The sequence below is a fragment of the Hyperolius riggenbachi genome, chromosome 2 (genome assembly GCF_040937935.1).
Source record: "Hyperolius riggenbachi isolate aHypRig1 chromosome 2, aHypRig1.pri, whole genome shotgun sequence".
NCBI lineage: Eukaryota > Metazoa > Chordata > Amphibia > Anura > Hyperoliidae > Hyperolius > Hyperolius riggenbachi.
This window is the reverse complement of record NC_090647.1, coordinates 347,354,548-347,375,403: the sequence shown is the minus strand read 5'-3', so window position 1 is coordinate 347,375,403 and position 20,856 is coordinate 347,354,548. Positions and strand designations below refer to the sequence as shown.

Genomic DNA, 20,856 nt, shown 5'->3' with positions numbered 1-20,856 from the left:
ACAAGTGGGTGAGGGGTGTACTTATACTACCTGGATTACCCCGATTGCTCTCCCTGTTTGGCCCTAGCTGTTATTATCCCTTGTTCTAAAAAATAAACGAATACAAAAAAAAAAATCTTAAAAAAACGCCTGACCGTGAGACAGCATTAAATATTAGATAATTGCGTGTGAACTTCATTATAATGGAAATATAATGAAGAAAGAGAGAAAGAAGCAGAAAAAGAGGTGAGGAAGCAAGGTGGGGAAAGAGAAAAGCAAATTACTGTTCTCAGAGCACCAAGAATGGGTAATGGAGCTAGGTCCTCCTCCAAATAATCTTGGGTTGCACCGTGCCAACAGTTATGGCGCTCACAAGCGTACAAAAACCTGACACATGAAAGAAGCACTTCTTAGACTTCATTCTGAACCTCATAAAGCAAATTCACCTCCGGAAACGTATTCAGCCAATGTTCCTTGTATTATGTATATAGGTTGAAATCAAAGTTGTAACAATAGGGAAAGCTGCCCATGCAGTTGTGGGGGCTTAGAGCTGTTGGGGACCCCAACATCATATCCTGTCTTCTAATACAGAGCAGCATTGTTATTTATCACCCTTGTCATGGGTAGAGGAAGTAGCTGCACTGGAAGATAGGCCTCCTGATGGTGGGGGGCACTATGGGGGATGATTTTTTTTAAATGATAGGGAGACCTCATTTTTTTGCCAGGGACCCCATAATGTTTACTTACACCCCTGGTTGTACTGATCCCAATAAAGTATGCTTTTGTGTAAATCCTTGAACACTGATGCAAAGAATATTTGCTCCACGTTTCTCCACACCAAACGGTTGTTTATCATCATCATTAAAACCATCTTAGAAATAAATGTGATATTATACATAGGAACGCATAATGAGCTATTTATTAAGGTGCTTTATACATAGAAATTATAACTAATTGGCCCAGTGCTAGTATACATCATTCTACAATAATTGTGAGAAACCAGAAAAGGTTTATAAATAGTAATGATCATGTCTAGGAGATCTCATGGAGAAGCATGTGATTTGTTTGATCAGCTGATAGATTTGCAAAGCTCTGATTTGCTGTGATCATGTCCTGCTTTAGCACATGATCATGACTAGCAAATCAGAGACTTGCATATCTATCACCTGACCAAACTGATCACATGCTTCTCCAGGAGTTCTCCAAGACATGACCATCACTATTTATAAATACACAGTAAAGTTATTTCACATAACATTTTGCAGTCCAAAATCTGTGGTCCCCAACCCCAGGTCCGATTTGTGGTAGCCCAGCACATTCCTCACCTCCACTGAATCCAGCACTGCAGTTATCTCTTCATCCGCCAGGTGGCTCTGTACCCCTATAATGAGATAGCGAGTTGTCATCATGACAACAGATGGCAAACTTACCAGTGGGATCCAGAACCTCCAAGGACTAGAAGAAGAAGAATGGCTGCCAGCATCTGGATCCCGGGGAAGGTGAGTTACAAAGCCCACTGCGGTCAATGCTCTGCCTTCAACTCTTGGCAGCTACCACAAGTCAGGTTTGGGGTTACCGCTCTGAGCTGCGGATTTCTGGGCCGAGCCTGACTCTGGGTTACCACTAAGAAGGTTAATAAACTTATCTCTAGATCTTCTAGTAGACCTTCTTAAATGGCACTTCTCAACAAATTAATAGGAGGACAGGATTCACACCATGCCATTGCTCACTTTACTTTGTATCCTATATCATTTTATGGATCTCCCTTCCAGGTATATAGTTTGGTTTAAGTTTGTATGTAAGTCAGAATTATTTGCATCTCAATGACCACTTGTGCTGCTCAGTGAAGCTTCATACACACTTTCAATAATAGCCAGGAAGAAAGAACTTTCAGGGAACATTCTGGGAAGTCATTGTACAGACACACTGCTCAACAGCCTGTTCTCTTCTATGGAGGGATAGGAAGGATGAGCAAGACGTGCACAGCTGTGGGAACCACCATAGAAGAACAAAATAGTTTGGCCATTGGGGATCCAACATGACGAATTACCAACAGCATCATTGGACACCTGCACTCAAGCTAGATATCTAAACAATTGTTCTAGCAGACTAAAGTCTAGTGTGTATACCTAGCTTTCACCCAAATGCTGGCAAGCAATGCTAAGGAAATTAGCATTATCTGTTCTGTTCAACAAAGAAACGGATGTGATCCACCCATGCTATCTCAGGACACCTATGGAGATCCATAACAGGTGAAACTAAAAACTCTTACTGAAATTACCCCCTTGGTCTTATTAACCTTGTCCATATAAAAGAAATGCTGATAAAACTCCAGTCACAGCTTTCTACCGGAATTTGCTCCATGGAGAAGAGCTTCCATCAATCAGTGGTGGATCCAGAACAACTTCACCAAGGTAGAGCACTTTGTTGAAAACAAGATAGTAATGTATGTGAAGCACTTCATGCATAAACATTAACAGCCCCCACCACCTTCTGAACTGAGTAAAATGTAAACTCTATGAGATATTACCTTAACAATCATCTCAAATAATGACAAAATTACACAATTTTGTTTTGAAACCTGGTGCATCATCTGTATTTTACACAGTGGAATAATCTCTATACTCCATTTTAAATCAACAAACAATGCACCAAATCAAAATTAATGACCAAATGGTAGCCAGACAAACATTTCTCAGTTAGAACAAAAATAGATACATAGTTTCTGCATCCTATCGAAAATCAAAAGAAAGTACTGTACATGCTGTTCCTTGATTAACTATCAAAGAAACCACTTCATACAGCCTACTTTACATCCATCCAGCCACAGAAAAAAATACCCAAATCAATCAAAACTATGTTTTATACAATGTCAGCAGGCTGGTTCTATTGACCACATTTGATGTAATAGCAGGTCAGGTGCTCAACAATTCGGTCTCAGAAGACCCCCATCATTCTCCTCTTTGGCAATAAACTGCTTAGTGAAAATTCAACCCTTACTAATATAATGTACAGCACACACTGTAAGAGCTCATTTGGAAAGCCAATGGCACCTAACCTTAACTCTTAATCAACACAGTTGAAGTACTGCAAACTTAATGGAAGGAAAACAAGCTATTAAAAGACAATAGTACTGATGCTGAAAATACTTGGCAGCCAACTAATGCACAAACAACAAGAGACTCCAATACATAATGTTTCAACTATAAATACATAGTCACAATGTTGACTGAGGCAAATGTAAGTCACCACTTTAAAAAATTGACCAATAGGACATGTTATATTTAATTGCTGTTAATTTTCATTGGTTGATTATTATTATTCATGTTTTTCCCTGTTGGATCTAATCCTATCGATGTAGAACTACTTATGTAAGAAAACAACATCAGCTAGAGAATAACATTTATTCTTATATAGCACTGACATCTTACATACTACATGAGGCTATTTCAAGGTAATCCCAACCAATAATGGGCTGAGACATAAAGTGTACCTGTAGGAGAAAAAAAGTGCCCCTACGGGTACTCACCACAGGAGGGGAAAGCCTCTGGATCCTAAACAGGCTTCCCCCATCCTCATTCACCAGCCCGTTCCAGTGCTGGGACCCCCCAAATGATCACTTGTCAACAACTCGAGCATGTGCACTAGCACAGACCCACTTGAGCCCTGCTAGAAAAAGTCCGGTCAGGTCCAGGCTACAGCGCGTGTGCAAGCCATTAGTAGCGTGTGAAAGCACAGTAGCGCGGACTCAATCAGGCTCAGCTTTTTTCTGCCAGAGCCCGAGCAGGTCTCTGTTACTGTACAGGCAGAGTGTGGCCACTGCCAGTTGACAGGCAGCCTCTTGGGCCAATCAAAGCGTTGTAATGACGTCAATTAAACCCAATGGACCCACCGTCAGTTACAAGGCAAGCAAGTAACTTACCAGCGCACGCTAGCTGCATTACCGCAACATAGCGTGCACTGAGCTTGCGCTTCTCTTGATGAATCAAGCTCATTGTCTGTATGGTGTTGTGGATATGCTTGCCAGGCAATGAACAGTCATTCATTATCAGAGGAGCCAAGGGGGACCAGCCAATAATCCAGCTGTGTATCTTCATTTCTCAATAACATCTTATAATTGTATCTGTTACATTCATGCCAACAGCTGTGTTTACTATAGCGGTTCTGTTTCTCTGTATCATTCAACTATAATTATCACAATCAACCTTCATCTATACACTTTAAACATATTTTGTTTCTCACAAAAAAGTCTAAACCCTCTGTTTTAGGAATTGTTTTGAAAATACAAATAGCTTAAAAAAAATAAAATAAATATAGGAGTTGGCTTTTGGATCCTTTTATTCAGGTATAGATGTAGTCTGAAAGGTAACAGAGTACACAGACAGCGCATGGTGACCACTAGGGAATATAAAGGGCTAAAAGATACCGAAAAGCCCTCTCACTAAAAAAGCTAAAAAAGCGATGTTAAATACATCGCTTTTATAAATAAAAATGAAATATATAATTGCAATAATTTACTTTAAAGTGTAACTGTCACGGCAAAAAGGTAAAAGATTTATATATACAGTAGGATGCATCACAAAAAATAAATGAAATCAATATTTAGTAGAGCCTTCTTTTGCAGAAATTACAACCTCTAAATGCTTCCTGTAGGTTCCAATGAGAGTCTATATTCTGGTTGAAGGTATTTTGGACCATTCCTCTTTACAAAACATCTCCAGTTCATTCAGGTTTGATGGCTTTTGAGCATGGACAGCTCTTTTTAACTCACACTACAGGTTTTCAATCATATTTAGGTCTGGGGACTGAGATGACCATTGTAGAACGTTGTACTTGTTCCTCTGCATGAATGCCGTAGTGGATTAGTGGATTTTGAGCAGTGTTTAGGGGAGTTGTCTTGTTGAAAGATCCAGCCCTGGCGCAGCTTCAGCTTTGTCACTGATTCCTGGACATTGGTCTCCAGAATATGCTGATACTGAGTGGAATCCATGTGTCCCTCAACTTTGGCAAGATTCCCAGTCCCTGCACTGGCCACACAGCCCCACAGCATGATGGAATCACCACCACATTTTACTGTAGGCAGCAGGTGTATTTCTTGAAATGCTGTGTTGTTTTTCCTCCATGCATAACACCCCTTGTTATGCCCAAATAACTCAATTTTAGTTTCAGCAGACCACAGCACCTTATTCCAAATTGAAGCTGGCTTGTCCAAATATACTTTAGCATTCATCAAGCGGCTCTGTTTGTGCTGTGGGCAGAGAAAAGGCTTCCTCTGCATACAGCATCTCCTTGTGTAAAGTGCGCCGAATGGTTGACGATGCACAGTGACTCCATCTGCAGCAAGGTGATGTTGTAGGTCTTTGGTGCTGGTCTGTGGGTCGACTGACTGTTCTCACCATTCATCCCTTCTGTTTATCCGAGATTTTTCTTGGTCTGCCACTTCGAACCTTAACTTGAACCGAGTTTGTGGTCTTCCATTTCCTCAATATGTTCCTAACTGTGGAAACAGACAGCTGAAATCTCTGAGACAGCTTTCTGTATCCTTTCCCTAAACCAGTGTTTCTCAACATTTTATTGGTATGTACCCCTTTTAAAGCCCTGTACTCACCAAGTACCCCCTAGTATAGTAAAAATTATCACAAGTACCCCTTGACAAATATATATTTAATTGTAGTACATGATAATTGGTTCTAAACAATTTCCAAGCATTTACTATTGCTTTTAACCAGCTAAAATACTAATTTGATGCTGGTTAAATAAGATTTATCATTTTCTAAAACTCTAAATTTGTTATTCTTGGTTAAGTATATCAAGCCCGAGTACCCCCTGGAACCATCAGAAGTACCCCCTGGGGTACGCGTACCACACGTTGAGAACCTAGGCCCTAAACCAAGATGGTGAATAATCTTTGTCTTCAGGTCATTTGAGAGTTGTTTTGAGACCCCCATGTTGCTACTCTTCAGAGAAAATTAAAAAAGAGGAGGGAAACTTAAAATTGACCCCCTTAAATACTGTTTCTCATAATATGATTCACCTGTGTATGTAGGTTGGGGTCACTGAGCTTACCATGCCAATTTGAGTTCCAATAATTAGTTCTAAAGGTTTTGGAATCAATAAAATGACAACAGCGCCAAAATGTGTGCACCTGCCACAAACAGAGCCGCTTGAGGTGTGCTAAAGTATATTTGGACAAGCCAGCTTCATTTTGGAATAAGGTGCTGTGGTCTGCTGAAACTAAAATTGGGTTATTTGGGCATAACAAGGGGCGTTATGCATGGAGGAAAAACAACACAGCATTTCAAGAAAAACACCTGCTACCTACAGTAAAATATAGACTGCTGCCTCAGGCAAATCATTGCGAAAACAGGCACCCTGCATAAGCAGGGAAAGACTGAGCGGAGGAATTCGAGTATACTAACATATTTCTGTGAAAGGTTGCCGCTGACCACCTATAACAACGGCCACGTGAGTTTATGTGGTAAATGTCCAATATAGACTGAATAGGTTGGATCCTGAAGTTATAATCGCGGTGCCCATTTTGAAAGGAACTTTAAAGGACTTTCGAGACCAAATGTTCCCCCAAAAAATAAAAAAGTTAGATACCTGTATAACTTTGGTGGACACGGAGGACACCGTCCGCGCCCTCCGTGCCGTTCCGCTGGGTCCCCGCCTCTTAATATCCCCCCAAATGGCTCCCGACCCCACAGCCAGGGTCGGGCTCTGCTGCCTGTATAAAGATGGCCGCCGGCGCTGGCCGTGGCTGCGCACTCCGCATGGCCGCTACTGCGGCTGCGCAGCACTACGGCCAACCCCCCGATCCACGATACAGGAAACAGCCTGTTGCGTGGATCGGGGGGTTGGCCCTAGTGCTGTGCAGCCGCAGTAGCGGCCATGCGGAGTGCGCAGCCACGGCCAGCGCCGGTGGCCATCTTTATACAGGCAGCAGAGCCCGACCCTGGCCGTGGGGTCGGGAGCCATTCGGGGGGATATTGAGAGGCGGGGACCCGGCGGAAGGGTACGGACGGCGCGGATGGCGTCCTCCATGTCCACCAAAGTTGTACAGGTATCTAACTTTTTTTATTTTTTGGGGGAACATTTGCCCTCGGAAGTCCTTTAAGGAAAACCGTATAATCAGACCCAGGAACGAAGGATCTATATCGAACACTAGTCTTTAGGAAGAAACATTTTTTATAAGAGAATTTGAGAAGTCTATATTATTACAGGACTTTGATTAGGTAGAAGGGCCCTTCTATTGTGTGGGTTAGTGAAAGGAATGTGTGATTTGTGTACACAGTTGGTATAGTGTTGTATTGTGTCTTCAAACTTTTTAATAAATAGCAAAACAACTTTTGCTTTTAACCAGCGCATGTTATATTTGTTTTTATGGTTTGGAATATATGATATATTTAACAAAATTTTTTTTATCGTAACAACCAACGATTTATACAGGAAAATCATGACGATTAGCAAGGTTGCCCAAACTTTCGCATCTCATTGTATATGCAATAGATAGTGAACATTATAGCTGCTTTATTAAGATCGGTGAGAGTTAAAAATGAAGCCATGCAAGATGTTGTTTAGTGTCGCATGTTGTGCTTATTCTCCCTGTTCACCTTAGTAGAACAGATAGCTAATAAGTTTGTCTGTACAGTTCGCAATAATTCCTGAAATGATCACTAATTATCATTTCCAGGGACAGTAGCTGATCATATCTATGAGGCTCAAGTCAAATAGATAATGGTGTTTATTAAATCGAAAGTTCTGAAGTGAAAATGAAGTGATGAGATAAGAGAAAATATTGAATGAAGCATGACTTTTCTGGAATCCCATATTCTTATGCTTGCTACAAAGGATAAAAAATAAGGTTTCACTGGTATCCACTGCTGTGCAGTACCTATACAAAGTAATGATGACCTACACCACACATTTTGTAACCAACTAGATTCAATAACAAGGGAAATCAAGGAAGAAGCTAATTCTTTTTTCACACCGCCGTATACCGTATATACTCGCAAGCAAGCCGAATTTTTGACCCCCCAAAAGTGGGCCAAAAGTTGGGGGGTCGGCTTGCTTGCGAGTCATGGGTGGATAGGTGCTGTCCCTCCCCGCTCCCCCCGCGGCTGCCGCTGCTATTACCTTAAGCGGCGCCGCTTCCTCTATCCCCGTCCTCCTCCGGTAAGTAACTCATTCACAGCAGCGCGCCTCTCGCTGCTGTGATGACGCAGGAAACCATAGAGAGCGGTTCCCATAGTAACGGCATCGCCGCTACAGGAAGCCGCTCTCTATGGTTTCCTCGTCATCACAGCAGCGAGAGGCGCGCTGCTGTGAATGAGTTACTTACCGGAGGAGGACGGGGATAGAGGAAGCGGCGCCGCTTAAGGTAATAGCAGCGGCAGCCGCGGGGAGGGACAGCACCTACCCACCCATACTGGGGCACTATACTAGCTATAATGGGGCACTATACTAGCTATAATGGGGCACTATACTAGCTATAATGGGGCACTATACTAGCTATAATGGGGCACTATACTAGCTATAATGGGGCACTATACTAGCTATAATGGGGCACTATACTAGCTATAATGGGGCACTATACTAGCTATAATGGGGCACTATACTAGCTAAACTGGGGCACTTTACTAGCTATACTGAGCACTATACTAGCTATACTGAGCACTATACTAGCTATACTGAGCACTATACTGGCTATACTGAGCACTATACTGGCTATACTGAGCACTATACTGGCTATACTGAGCACTATACTGGCTATACTGAGCACTATACTGGCTATACTGAGCACTATACTAGCTATACTGAGCACTATACTAGCTATACTGAGCACTATACTAGCTATACTGAGCACTATACTAGCTATACTGGGGCATTTTACTAGCTATACTGAGCACTACCTACCTATACTGGGCACTATACTAGCTATACTGGGACATACTGGGGGGATCACGCGGCCAGCGTTTCCTACCCCCGGCTTACATGAGGGTCAATCATTTTTTCCCTTTTTTGGGGGTAAAAGTGGGGGGGTCGGCTTACATGCGGGTCGGCTTGCTTGCGAGTATATACGGTATATGAGATTAGTGTGTTCACCACAAACGCACCTGGGACTTTATACAGAGATCTTTTCACTTCAAAAGCAGTCAGACAATTGGAAATCTCTGTTCTTTAAAAAACATTCTCTACAACCTAGTAAGGTATTTGAAGTGAAAAACAGGCATATTTTTTTCCCGTTATAGCATTGGGGGTCATGGAACTCTGAGTACCTTTTGTCAGCCCTTTTTCAAACTGAGAAAGAACTAAGCGATAGAAAGACATCATTAATGTTGCTGGGGAAGAATAAAAAATATAGGTTTTATCACGTCAGCATTAAACAAAGAAAAGTCGTCAAGTAGTGTATAATGACTGCTGCATTACTGGCATTCTTCCATACTTTCTAAATTCAGTAGTGTGAACTAACACAACTGAATTTTTAATAGCCAGTTACCACTATGCTGCCGCCACTTGCACTAACACGAGTACACACCCAAATCTTTGTAGCTGTGCCATGCACGGCTATAGGAATTCACATGTGTGCTACAGAAAACTGCAGAATCCACCAGCAAGCAATTTGGACAGTATTCTGGTGTCTGAATAGTATAAATTCCCTGGCTAGCAAACAATTCTCACTAGTCAGATTGGGCAGGCTGGCAATTCAAGGCAGCGGTGGTGTCTAACACTTTAATTTGTATTGGGTTCCTGTAATGCAGAGCCCATCTGTGAGGATTTGGTTATGTTGCAATTTTTTTATTGTGCGCTTTCGGAGTTTTAAAATAAAAGTATTAAAGAGGAACTTTAATCCAGGATTGAACTTTATCTCTATCAGTCCCCGATAACCCCTTTACCATGAAAAATATTTGCGCTTTTTTCAAATAGATCATCAGGGACATCTGTGTGGCTGATATTGTGGTGAAACCTCTCCCACAGTGTGGTTTCAGGACCACAGCCCTGACAGTTTGTGAACCTCATTGCATTGTGGGAAATAACAGCTTTTTCCAACAGCCAGGCAAGCAGTATTTCCCTCTGTGCATAAAACTCTCAGTAAAGCAACATTCTGCAGAAATCACCTGGCAGAAATAAAAATGTCGCCACGTCACGTGTGATACATTTCTAAATGTAGATCAAGGTGGAGGAAAAATGTACAATGGGAAAACACTGAGTAAATCATTTATAAACGAATATTATACAAAAAAAAAAAGCATTTTTATTTATTACATTATTTTTATTACAGTTCCTCTTTAACCACTTAACGACCACCTAACGCCGATAGGCGTCGGCAGGTCGAAGTGGTGTTACCATGTCAGTTCACGGAGGGTGTCTCCGTGAACAGCCTGCGAGCCTCCGATCGCGGCTTGCAGGCTAAATGTAAACACGCGGGGAAGAAATCCCCTGTGTTTACATCATACGGCGCTGCTCTGATTGGCCGGGGATTGCCGGCATCTGATAGGCTAAAGCCTATCAGAGGCGGCGCAGGTCGGCGCGCCGCCCAGGGGAAGGAGGGGAGGGAGGAAAACAGATCGAGGCAGAAAAATCGCTGCGGAGAAGGGCTTTGAGGAGCCCCCGCTAAGCAGAAATAGCCGGCGGCGATCAGACCCTCCCAGCAGGACATCCCCCTAGTGGGGAAAAAAAAGGGGGGGGGGAGTCTGGTCGCCCTGGCTCAATCCTGATCTGTGCTGCGGGCTGGAGAGCACACGCAGCACCGATCATAGGAAAATCCCCTGGTCCTTAAGTGGTTAATAGTACACATTTAGAGGCAACATTTTCCCTTTTTTTGGGTGTGATGAAATATATATGAAAATCTGAGGTCCATATATGAGATATATCAAATTGGTTCATGATTGACAGAAGTTTGCTGGGCATTGATAACATTTCCAGCAACATGTAATTTCACTTGTCTGAAACCAAACGTACTTGCATTAGTAATTCATAACACAATGCAAGAATATTTTTTTCCCATTCTCAGAAATACATTTTTCACAAAGGAACCTGTCACGGAGGAACCGTGAAAAAAACTCAATCGGTTTTCTGATTGGGATTCACGGTTCAATCCAGATTCCATGTCCAGGAATAGCAGAATGCAAAACTCAAATCAAATCAAAGATAGCTTTATTGGCATGACCAAGATTCATTACAGGTATTGCCAAAGCAAGGGCAAATAGGGGACATGGGAGGGGGTGGGGTAGGGGGAAAATGGCTAAGCAGTCTGTGGACATTTTTTAGGTTTTCAGTTCCGTTATGCTCCTCTCAGTCTGTGGCATGCTGTGACATAGTGTGCAGCGATTGTCACTGTGGATTCCTCTTCTCCTAGTAGGATATATGTTTTTCTCTCGTCTTCCAGTGTGAAAAAGTCTGGGAATAGTTCCAACAATTTCTTAAAGTAAGTGTCCCTGGTTGCAGTATATTTGGGGCAGTGCAGCAGGAAGTGGCTTTCATCCTCAAGGGTCTTCTGCTCACAGTGTTGGCATAGTCTCTCCTCCCTGGGTTTGTACGTCTGTCTGTGTCTCCCAGACTCTATTTCGAGGTTATGAGCACTCAATCTATAGACACTCAGGATTTTCCTCTCTTGAGAGTTTTGCAGCTTTTCCAGGTATGGGGCCATTTTATATTCTCTTTGTAGAGACTGGTATATGGCTAGCTTTTGTGACTGTTTTATTTCACTCCTCCATTTTTCCACATAGTCTTCTTTGCTCTTAGCTGTGGTGTGTTTTATCTGGACTTTTGTTATGACCTGTGGGTCGGGGGTTGGAGGGAGTATAGAGCTGACCATGACTTTCAGTGCACACGGCTTTTCTTGGTCTTCATTGTGCAGCATGGCTTTGTAGTGGGGTGAGTCGGGGCTGCTGCTCTGTAGGTGGGCCCAGAAGGACAACACTCTCTTCTGTATCTCAAGCAGTAATGGGAATCTCCCCAGCTCAGCTCGGCAGGCATTGTTTGAGGTACTCCGATGGACCTGGAGGAGGTGTTTGCAGAACTCCAGGTGGAATATTTCTGTTGGGCTGGATTCCCATTTTGATTGGTCTGGGTAGGTGGTGGGGCCCCATACTTCACTTCCATACAGTAGGATTGGGGTGATGACACTGTCAAAAACCTTCAGCCAGACCTTTACTGGTGGTTTGAGGTGGTACAGTTCTTTCCTGATGGCATAGAACGTTCGGCATGCTTTGGCTTTTAGGGCCTCCATGGCTGACTTAAGGCTTCCTGATTGGTTGATTTCCAGACCAAGGTAGGTATATTTATCAGTTCTGCTGATTTCACAGTCATTGAGTATAAAGGATGGGCTCTGGGCTGACCTGTTTTTCCTCTGGAACACCATGGTTTTGGTTTTCTTTAGATTAATGGGGAGGGCCCATGTTGTGCTAAATTTCTCCAGGATTTCTAGGCTGTCTTGTAGACCTTCTTTAGTTGGTGATAGCAGTAACAAGTCATCTGCATACAGTAAGAATTTCACTGTTGTGTCATGCAGGGTGAGTCCTGGTGCTGATGAAGCCTCTAGGGCTGAGGCTAATTTGTTGATGTATATGTTGAAAAGTGTTGGACTCAGGCTGCAACCCTGTCTTACCCCCCGACCCTGGAGGAAAAAAGGTGTTCTTTTCCCATTTACTTTCACACTGCACTTGTTCCCAGTGTATGAGCTCTTTATGACATCATATGTTTTCCCTCCTACTCCGCTCTCTAGGAGTCTCAGGAACAAACCTGGATGCCACACTGAGTCAAAAGCCTTTTTAAAGTCCACAAAGCAGGCAAATATTTTTCCCTTTCTTCGTCTGTGTACATGGTGCTTGATAAGGGTGTGCAAGGTGTAGATTTGGTCGGTGGTGCGATGGTTTGGCATAAAACCTGCTTGGCTCTTACTGATAACATTGTGCTGTGTGAGAAAGGTGAGGATTCTCTTATTCAGGATGCTGTTGAACAGTTTTCCCAGTGTGCTGCTCACACAGATGCCTCTGTAGTTGGCTGGGTCATAGCGATCTCCACTCTTGTAAATAGGAGTTATGAGTCCTTCATTCCAGACTTCAGGGAAGTAACCGGCGTACAGGACCAGGTTGAATAGTTTCCATATTGCAGCATGGATTTCTGGGGTGCCAGATCTGATCATTTCTGATAGGATTCCATCTGTACCACTAGCTTTTTTGCCTTTCATGGATTGTATCTTCTCTTTTATTTCCTCCAGTGTGAAAGGTGTGTCAAGTGGGTTTTGAAAATCTTTCACCTTCTCCTCCAGGTTCTTTAATTTGCTAAATATTTGTACTTGTTCTGGGCTGAGTTCTTTTATAGGAATGTCTCTGTATAGGTCTTTGAAGTATTGTAGCCAGACTTGGCCATTTTGGATATGCTGATTATTTTGTTTGGGTTTTTTGCCAATTTGTTTCCAGGTCTCCCAAAAGGAGTTGTCTTGCAGGGATTCTTCAAGCCGTTCGAGTCGATTTTGGATGTGATTTTGTTTTTTCTTTTTAATGGTTGCTTTATATTGACGTTGTGCGGCGTCATGTGCTGTCCTCAATTCTATGTTGTTTGGATGTCTGTGTTTTTTGTTTGATATGGCTCGTAGGTTGTTTCTTAGTGACTTGCATTCACTGTCGAACCATTTGTTTGAGTTTTTCTTTGATGGTCTCTTTTGGGCAGTCCTTCTTATGTTGGCCATTTCTGCAATTGTGTGTAATATCTGGTTGAAGTACTTTGCTGCTTGCTGCACACCTTGTTGATCAGGGTTGTAGGTATATGTTTGATAGTCCAGAAGTAGCTGTATTGCTTCTGGTCTGTTGAGAGTCTCCTTGTACTTTATGGTTGATTCTCTGGACCATTTAAAAGTGGGTGGTAGGTTACACAGGCTTCCTGGATGTTGTTGTACAGAGGGTTTACTTGAGGAATTGATGTATAGTAGGATTTGGTTGTGGTCTGACAGGTGTGATTGTGGGGTGACTATGAAAGCACGGATGCTTGCAGGGTCCATGTCACTGATGGCATAGTCCACCACACTACTGCCTACATGGGAGTTTAGTGTGTATCTCCCTAGAGAGTCCCCCTTGGTTCGGCCATTAAGGATGTGAAGTCCTAGACCTTTGCAGAGGTTCAGCAGTTGTTTCCCATACTTATTGACTGTGCTGTCATAGCTGTTTCTATCTTTCTGTATGGTTTCAGGGTACTGGGTCTCAGGTCCAAATATATGGAAATTGCCTTCTGAGGTGAGGTAGTCTTTTTCTGTTCCTGTTCTGGCATTTAGGTCACCATAGATAAGTATTTTCCCCAAGGTTTGGAAGTGAGCAGCTTCCCTTTGTAGGACTTGGTAGCTCTCTGGATTAGAGTATGGTGATTCTGCTGGTGCAATATATGCTGCACAGAGGTAAATGTCAGTCTGAGAAGAGATGATGGGGCTGCTTAACTTTAACCAGATGTGGCTCTTCCCTCTCTTCACTGGTTTGATGTATTCTTGGAGCTCCTCCTTATACCAGATTGTAATCCCTCCTGAGCAGCGGCCCTGCTTGATATGTTTGTGTTTCTGGGCTGCGACAGTGAATTCCTGATAACCAATGGGTACTGATGACTCGTCCTCTATCTGGGTCCATGTCTCTAAGAGGATCTGTATGTCCACCTTTCTTAGTCTTTCTTCAAAGTCTGGGTCGTTTATTTTGGTACCAAAAGCTGAAGCATTCAAGCCTTGAATATTCCAGCTGCTAATTATGAGGGGTTTCATGTTGTATTTGGTTTTGTTTACCTTGTAATGAGCTGTTTATAGGGCAGTCAGTTTTCCACAGTCCATCCTTCAGCATATTGTGTGTGGCAAGAAGCAGTTTCCTTAGTTCTTCTGCCATGTCAGTGCTCTGTGGTGTTATCTCAGTTGTAGGTCTTGTGGTGGCTGGGTTCCTCCTTTGTTGCCATCTCAAGGGATTCACATTTTGGTTTACAGAGCGATTTATGTTATGCCTTTTGGGGGTAGTCTGGCTTGGATTGGCTGGTACTACAGCTATCTGGTGTCTGGGCGTCAGGGGCCTGTTAAGCACCAGGTCTTTAAACTCTTTTGCCAGCAGGCTCACTCCTCGCTTATCGAGGTGTTTATTGTCATAAAGATGCTGATCTGATATAGAGAAATGTTCTGCCAGTTGTAGGTTTGCTGATGGGCTGATTTTGGTAGTCAGCTGCTTATTTATATCCTGGATTGTCTGGGGAGAGATGTCTTTTCTTGGTAGCAATTTAGACAAAATGATTTTGGAGCTAGGGAATTGTTTTTCTGTGGCCATTATTAAGGAGGACAGTTTGTCTGCAATGAGGTCTTGTCTATTGTCCAGGTTGTTTGTCCCTGTATGTATGATGATATGCTTAGGGGCAGTGAAGTTTGGCTTGTTTATGACCTCTGCTGCTTTTTCAATTGTTGGGCAGGGTATTGTTTTAACATGTTTCCCAGGAAAAAGACGTCTTGTATTGATGTATTTCCCATTAGAATCAATTATCAGCACTATGTCATAGCTTGGTCTCTTTGGCTGGAGTCTCTCTGCAGAGGTGTTATTGTTGTTCTTTGAACTTTGAGATGTCTTTTCCCTTTGCTTTGTTTCATGGTCCTGTGAACTTGAAATGCAGATCTCTTGATTTGTTTCTCTGAGGTGTGTTTGTGGAGCCATTTCCCTGGGCTGGATGTTTATTTGTTTAAGGCTTGCAATCTCTTGTTTAAGCTGGTTGTTTTCAGCTTGCAGTCTTTCACTTGCATCTTTGAGTGACTTCAAATCTGTTTTTAGTTGGTTAATTGTAATCTCATTGTCACTTTTGTTTTTTGCAATCTGCTCTCTGAAAAGGTGAAAGTCTCTTTCCAATTCAGATAAACTGTCTTTGAGGGTGTCTTGTGTGGGATGTGATGTTTTCACACCAGATGCAGCCTTGCCTCTGGAGGATGGTTTGGTACTTTTATGTCCACTGTTAGTGGCATCAGGATCTGGCTGGTTTTCTATTTGACTTATTACTTGATTTTGCATGTGAGGATACAGCTTTTCAAACTCATCCAGGTAGTGTTGTACACCTTGTATCATGATTGTGCCATTGTGGTACACGCTAACAGTCAGCAAAACCGTCTCTGAGTCTTCCTGATCCATAATTCTTATTTGTTTTCCTTTTGGTATACTTCCTAATTCAGTGTTCTTGTATTGGTGGCAGATAGCAGTATGCCAGGCCTCGGTTTCCTCTGTGTGGAATAACAGATCTGTTTTTATTCTGGGTTTAGATGAGAAGTCTGCATAAAGAGTCTCTGGGTTATCTTGAATTATTTTCTGTTTTTGAGCTTTCTTAGCTTTCTTGCTTTTGCTCTTGGGTGTGTAAACAATCTCCAGGGTGTCAGACAGAGACCCCCTGCTGGCTGTGCTGGGCTCATCTGTAACATGGCTAGTCTTTTGTTCTGCTGGTTTTAAGCTTTCCATTGTAAAATGGCTAAGTAAACTGTTCTTATTTCTATAGAGAATGTAATATTTAGCAGAATGCCCTTACCTCAAAGGACTCAGTTCTGCAGACTTGGCCGATTCTAGAGATGGTTTCTGCTGTTAGGATCTGTTGGTTGACAGGATTTGGTTTGCTGCTGCTGTTTGCTTTCCTTTGATCTTCTCTGCTTTTCCTCTGAGTGGTCCAGCTTGATAATCCTTTTTGGTGTCTTTTTATTGTTTTTCCTTCTTTTCATTCAGATTGTTTGCATTTTAAGCTTTACTCTTCCATAGGTTGCTTCATTTTTCAGATTATTTCCCTTTAGTTGCTCATTACAAGGTAAAATTAGGTGGGTTTTCAGGAGCTCATGCTTAGAGCTGCTTCCATCTCAACAGCTGCTTGTCCTGGGGTTACTTCAGAAAGAGCCTTATGTTTAGAGGACACTGTGTCTATTAATTGCCTGGGACCAAAGCAAACATCCCCCAACTAGCAGCTAGGCGTGAACTCTAGCATGAAAGGGACCATTTGCCCTAGTTGCTAGCAGAGGAAGCCTGAGCACAGTAGGATGCAGACTACCAGTGGCCAAGGAGTCCTGACTATATTTCATAGCTGTAGTTGATTATTTTGCCTTTTTAGAGATACTGTACTTGTGATCTGTATGAAAAGTGGATCATTTGACTGCTAGCGTCCGGCCGTACGTTTCCATATCCCATTTATGGGGCTGATGTAAGCTGCAGCCCCATTATTAAACTTCTCAAGAAAGGGAATGTCACACACTATCCATGTCTGGTATTAATGTGATCTATATTCTTAGAGGTTGCAGAATTTGCAATTATTATTTGTGTGCAATAAACTTGGTTTGATTTATAGAAATGTCACATATTTAGGATTCAAAGTTCCCTTCAAAATAAAGGGATGCCCCAGCCCCAGCCCAGGGGCTAACTCTGAGTACTGCCCTGAAGAGCTGGGTCCTATATAAGCAAAGGACTTAAATCTGATTAAGGTTCTCCACTTAATACCACATATGGATTGACGCGAGCAAGAGAACCAACAGCTAGCTTCTCTGAATTTTGAAACAAAAGAAACTTTCCTGGACTCTCACACAAAGGACATCTTTCTACTCAAATCTCTAAGTATTCCTTTCCGTTGTTTTTTACCTTTTATTTTACCTGTGGCCACCGTATCTATAATTGTTACTTTTAATACTTTTCTTATATATTAATTATTTTATTGCATTTACAATAAAATACTTAAAGAGGAACTCCAGTGAAAATAATGTAATAAAAAAAGTGCTTCATTTTTACAATAATTATGTATAAATGATTTAGTCAGTGTTTGCCCATTGTAAAATCTTTTAAATCCCCGATTTACAATCTGACATTTATTACATGGTGACATTTTTACTGTTGGCAGGTGATGTAGCTGCTGCATGCTTTTTTGGCAGTTGGAAACAGCTGTAAACCGCTATTTCCCACAATGCAGCAAGGTTCACAGACAGGAAACTGCCAAGAGTACGTACTTTTCTTGTTTCTTGTGGGAGGGGTTTCACCACAATATCAGCCATACAGTGCCCCCTGATGGTCTGTTTGTGAAAAGGAATAGATTTCTCATGTAAAAGGGGGTATCAGCTACTGATTGGAATAAAGTTCAATTCTTGGTCGGAGTTTCACTTTAACCTTCCTGGCGGTAAGCCCGAGCTGAGCTCGGGCTATGCCGCGCAGGAGGATTTCTCAGGCCCTGCTGGGCCGATTTGCATAATTTTTTTTGTACACGCAGCTAGCACTTTGCTAGCTGCGTGTACTGCCCGATCGCGCCGCCCCCCCCCCCAGACCCCATGCGCTGCCTGGCCAATCAGTGCCAGGCAGCGCTGAGGGGTGGATCGGGACTCCCTTCGACGTCACGACGTCATCCCGCCCGTTGCCATGGCAACGGGGGAAGCCCCAATGGAAATCCCGTTCAGAACGGGAGTTCCGGACAGGCTTGATCACCGGAGGCGATCGAAGAGGGTAGGAGGATGCCGCTGCGCAGCGGCTGTCATGTAGCTAGCGCTAGGCTAGCTACATGGTTTAAAAACATTTTGCTGGCTCCACTCTCTTTGGCCACTGTCCAACCGCATGTCCCCATCCTTCCGGTCTGTCTTATTTGTCCCTCTGTTGCCGCTGCATCATCCAGGCTCACTCTTGGTTCCCCTCTTCATTGCTAATATGGATAGAGGACATACAAACTGGATGTGTCAGCAGCAGAGGGTTCCAAAAGACACAGCAACGACATGGCTGAAGTAAGAAAAATCAGCGGCTGAAAGCAAAAGCAGGAGCAACCGTAATCTGTCTCCAGCATGCTTCACTCCACATGGGGGGGGGGGGGGGGGGGGTAGAGATACAGGGGCCTCTTAATCCCAAAGGAAGAAGATGTAGGGACCTAGGGGAGCTGAAAACTCTGCATTGAGGAGCCCATTCATCCAAACATTGTCACCCCTTTACAGATTAGAGATTTTCTATCCCTGAAGAGGTCAACTTGTACTTAGAGTTGCTTTTATCACAAGTACCGTATATTCAGTAGTTTAAACACTTTTTTGCACCAGTGACAGTAATGCTGCCATTATACTGTGCAAAAAAAACAAACAAAAAAAAAAAAACTTTAACAACACGCAAAACTCTAACCCAATCCATATTCTCAGGTAGTCTGATTTAATTAAAATGGAGCCTAGGGCAAGGAAAAAAAAAATCACTGCTAAAAGAAGTTTACAGATACATCTTGTGAGACAGCTGACCCCTGCATGTGTTCACACTGATCTACCACTACCAATGCAGATCTGTGCTTAGAAGGGTAGGGGCTTTGCCTATACTACACTATTGTTCATATTGACTCATATATAAATTTTGAACTCCATCAGCCCTAGCAAAGAAGGGGAAAATCTTGTGTGTCCCTTTATGATCACAAACATCATAGAAGAGAGCAGGAGGAGAATGTTTCTTCACTCTTTCTCTACTTTTTAAGCCTAGCTCACCAGCAACAATACTGGTTCAATATAATACCGGATCACGCTTTAATAAATTAAACAGCGGCAAACAAGATCACAGAAGTGGGAAAACAGCAATCTATGCACTTTAGAAAGAGGACCTTTACAGTCGGTGTGGAATTTCTACATTTTGTACTTTCAATTAAAGCTCAACTAAAGCCATAAATAAATAAATAGCAGCTAAAAGCTTTGAAGATACAGAGGGTAGCATACTTCCTGGTATTTCCACCACGAGTAATCTCTTCCAATTGCTTCCGTGGCTCTCAGGTAGAAGGTTCAATGTTACATTTATTCTGGAACTGTCCTATTAATGTAGAGGTATGGGATAAATTCAAGACGGGTTTTCAATCCCTTTTGAACAAGAATATTAGCTTGACAGCACCACAAGCTTTAGTTCTATCCCCTAACCTGAAAATTTCACGTAAAGGGAAAAGGGTTTACCATGTTTTTATATGCTCCATATTATGGATGATTGCCAAAAATTGGAGATTCCTTTAATTATGTCCTATCTAGAGTTGAGGACATACGTACTATGGATCCTATTCATCACTCTTTGCATAATGTCTTGCCTAAATTTCATTCAGACTGGGATGACTGGTCTGTTGCTCGTATGTACAATGACATATAATAGATTAGTTCTAAAAATTTTCAATGCTGAGGACGTGCCCATTTCTTTTGTTTATATATATATATATATATATATATATATATATATATATATATACTGATTAATATCTGAAGTTTATATCTAACGATCCTTATGTAACAATTGGTGTCAGCAAAACAGATTTTCTGATTATTGGTGATCTGCAGTATCACCAATAATACAGATGCTATACCTGATTATGTGGTGATCTGCAGAATCACCAATAATGCTAGTATATCCAGACACAGGACAACCAATGTAAGATAGTGTTTGGTGCAACAGTAATGAGAAAGAGGAGATCTCCCGAGGAGCGGGTGACTCAGACTGTGCTGCAGCCAGTGGACACCTGAGGAGCAGGAACCACTGACTGTGCTACAAAGGATGATCACCTGAGGAGCAGGTGATTAAGACTACACTGCAGCCAAGTGACACCTGAGGAGCAAGTGTTACAGACAGTACTGCAGTTGGGCTTCACTTGAGGAGCAGGTGAAATGCCACAGATCCCTCGCCAGTGGCTAGGCCCACTGGTGAGGCAAGAAAGGTCAGACAAGCAGAGTAGGCAACGTACGGACAGATAAGGTACAAAGACAGAAGACTGATTCAGTGTCAGGTTCAGGCAGGGTCAGCAACATGAATCAGATGAGCAGAGGTACAGAGTCAGTAAGCAGGAGAATAGTCAATGGAAGCAGAAGGTCATAACAGATAATACAATGAATTAGTACTTTAAGCTATCAACATAATCTGGCTAAGTATGGATCCCCAG

At 42.5% G+C, this 20,856-nt stretch overlaps 1 protein-coding gene across 3 annotated transcripts in view; it reads right to left on the bottom strand.

Annotated features, from left to right (window-relative positions):
- SLC6A17 (solute carrier family 6 member 17) overlaps positions 1 to 20,856 on the bottom strand; it is a 156,168-nt gene that overhangs the window by 78,756 nt on the left and 56,556 nt on the right. The window contains exon 1 of one of the 3 annotated variants that reach the window (XM_068269542.1): positions 9,876 to 9,897. The exons of the other annotated variants lie outside the window; for them this stretch is intronic. The gene's annotated coding sequence lies outside the window, so the exon portion shown is untranslated. Of the gene's footprint in view, positions 1 to 9,875; positions 9,898 to 20,856 lie in introns of those variants that run through there. 3 annotated transcript variants of the gene reach the window in all.